Consider the following 3,585-nt stretch of genomic DNA (forward strand, 5'->3'; position numbering starts at 1 on the left):
TTTATGTTGAATATGTACTGACTTTCATGTTTTTTACCAATCAAATTGAGTAAAACACTTTCAACTGATAAGAATTTTTGCCTGTTACTTTTTACCCCTTAGGGTATTTTGAAATGGCTTAAATGGTTTAAATGACTTTATTATTTAGAATATAGCATTTCTAAGTATCATTTTAAATGAAATAAAACATTTAAACAAATTTCATCAATATTAGATCCAAAATATCCAAAGACTTCTCCTTTCTCCCCCTACTTTTATATATGAGATGTAAAGACATTAAATTATACGCTCAAAGGCAGTGTTTAAGAAAAAACTGTCAATTCTCCGAAAACATGTTTGTGTTGCAGTTAAGCTTAAACTTTTTGTCAAAAAGGGTAAATAAATTTAGAAAAATTTCTGTAAATTGTTGTGGCACTGTTCATTTTTAAGTCTGTATTGCATTAACTACTTGTTTAATAAGTTAATAGCATAAGTATATTTATCATAAAATTATAGTAAAAATTAAAATTAGGAGGAAAGTGTCACTTAAGCAATCATACTGAATTCAACACTGTGTCAGAAACCTGCTCTGTGTAGAAGGCCAACTGATTGCCCAAACCAGCTCTGCCACTCCCTAGCAGTGACTTCAGACAAGTAATTTAATCTTTCTAGGTCTAAGTCTACTTCTCTGTAACACAAGATTGACAATACTTGTCTCATGGAGTTTTTGTTGTTCTGTAAAGAATAAAGATAATATGTGACAGGCACCTAGCACAGTGCTTAAACTATAGTGTCGATGATAAAAAGTTTATCATCACTATTATTATTATTTAGAGTGAGAGAGGAGTGGGGGAGAGAGAGAGAGAGGTCAATCAATTTGTTATTCCTCTTATTTATGCACTCATTGGTTGATTCTTGTATGTGCCCTGACTGGGAGGATGCTCTAACCAACTGAGCTACCTGGCCAGGGGATACGAAATTATTAATAGCAGTAGTAATTCAACCAGATGTAAAATTTAAAGATAAGATGTGAAATTCCTGAAGTGCCATATAAGTCAACAATGATTCACTTGGCTAGCTAGAATATTTATCCTAATGGTAGCATCAAAGACTTTACATAAAGCATTTGCCATGACTTTACCTTAAAAGGTTAACCTGATTTACAGAATTAAAGTTTAGGATTTCTTATTAATTTCCCTGAATTCTTCTTAAAAATATATGGAATTTTGACCATTATGCGATCCCTACTAGTAATATACTCCATAAATGTATCTATTTGGTGGCAAAAATAAATAATGCATACATGCTTATATAACTCTTAGTAGCATATAACATTTTAACCAGAGATGAAATATTGGTCTTAATTTACAATCATGAAAAAAAAACCTTTAAATTGAGAATATTTGAATGAATAATGTTAAAAGATAAACTGAGATACATTAAGATTTTGAAGAGCCTATTTGAGCAAACATCAATTCAATTGGACAGTGCCAAATCAAGAATGGCTAGGAGAGCAGTTTTTATAGAACAGGAAGAAGCAAAGCAAGGAAATTATTTGATTGGCTATAGGTTAGGTTGCTTTATTTGGGAAAGCATAATAGGCTTTGTGACTGGCAGTTCTTAGGTTTCGATTTTCTAACCTTGAGACAGTTACAGAAATCAACTCTGGCTTAGGTTTCAGATTGCTTACGTAGGCTACCAAGCCATTTGAGTATCCTCAGTATAATGGTCTCCTTGTTCTTTACCTTAACAATGGTAATATTATGTAAACTATCTAAAAATTACCTGCTATTCTTTAACCAAAGAAACATTTAGCTGTGTGGACAAGACAAGTGTTCTGTAAAAAAAACTGACAAGTCCAGTGATGGAAAATGGCCTGACAGGGTGATACAATCATAAATTCCTAACTGGGAAGGTGATGATGGGTGGTAAAATTCTATGTCCCAGGCATATAACTTATATAGTATAAGGTATATCTTTGACTTAAGCAAGCCCTGTCCACTGTTTCTGTGCATCTAGGTTAACGCACCTTCAAAATGTCAGAAGCAATCCTCTTTTCCAGACCCCTCAATGTGGCACATAATATTGTTAACTATCCTTGCTTTCTCCCACCTTCATGAAATTTCCCTTGCATTAAAAAAAGAAGCTGCAAAATCTCCATCAGTTTGACTTAAATAAATTCTTATAAAAATTCTCTATAGGTTTGGATGTTCTTACATCAACAGTAGGTTGTTTGGGGTAAAGGCTGTGAACATTTAAAAATTATAATGACTATATAACAGGACCATACTCTACATTGAGTTCTAAATTGAGAAGCTGCCTAAAAACCAATACTATTCAAATGAGGAATTACTCAAAGAAGATAGCATGAGATTATTTAGAAAATCTGGTGGTTAGAGAGTCTCTGGTGTTCCCAGACCCAATTCCAACATGGAAATGGAAGTTAGTAAGTTCCCCTATACCAACAATTTCCAGAACACCAGCAAGTTATCCAAGAATTCAACTTAAAACTTTTGGTCAAGATGGAGGCATAGGTAAACACACTTCACCTCCTCGCACAACTACAGAAAAAATTTCAACTGGACCTCAAAACAAATATTACCCAGAACCATCTGAAAATCAAGCTGTATGGAAGTCTGATAACCAAGGATTTAAAGAAGCCACACTCATCCAGACAGGTGGGAGGGGTGGAGGCCTGGGGAGGTGGCAGAATGGGTAGTCCTACATTCATGTGTGATGGATTAAAAACTGGGAGGGATACCTTGGCAGCGAGGGGTCCAAGATCCAGACCAGACCACCCAGCCCAGGATTCCAGCACCAGGAAGATAAATCCCCATAACTTCTGGCTGTAAAAATCAGTGGGAATTGGGTAGCAGAATAAACTGCCAGATTTTCAGGAAATTCCTCTTAAAGGACCACACAGGCTTAGAACTTACACAGACCCATCCCTTTTGTGATTCAGCACCAGAGAAACAGCTGTAAAGGCACCAGTTGCATACTTGGAAAAAGTGAAGTGATTGAAACAAGGTGAGTGCGGGCAAATCTCCAGAAGCCAGGCAGCAGCATTGTGCCCTCTCTGAGCCCTCCCCCCACTCAGAACCACAAGGTGGTGAAGCGGGTTGCCCTGCCCTGGTGATTACGTAAGTCTCCACCCCACATAATTTACAGGTGACTTTCTACAATAGACCACACTACTAAGACTGGGGGTCAAAGCAGCTTTACCTAATATACAGAAACAAACACAGGAAGGCTGCCAAATTGAGGAGATAAAGAAATATGGCCCAAATTAAAGAACAGAACAAAACCCAGAAAAAGAACTAAATGAAATGGAGATAACCAACCTTTCAGATGCAGAGTTCAAAACACTGGTTATAAGGATGCTCAAAGAACTCACTGAGTACAGCAACAACATAAAAAAGACCCAGACAGAAATGACGGTTACATTAAGTGAAATAAAGAAAAATCTATTGGGAGGCTGCAGTGGAGGGGATGAAGCCAAGATTCAAATCAACGATTTGGTACATAAGGAAGAAATAAGCATTCAACCAGAACAAGAAGAAAAAAGAATTTAAAGAAAACGAGGATAGTTTTGAGCCTCTGAGACAT

The sequence above is a fragment of the Pteronotus mesoamericanus genome, unplaced genomic scaffold (assembly GCF_021234165.1).
Source record: "Pteronotus mesoamericanus isolate MK-2021 breed Mesoamerican mustached bat unplaced genomic scaffold, CSHL_Meso_final scaffold_85, whole genome shotgun sequence".
NCBI classification, from domain to species: Eukaryota; Metazoa; Chordata; class Mammalia; order Chiroptera; family Mormoopidae; genus Pteronotus; species Pteronotus mesoamericanus.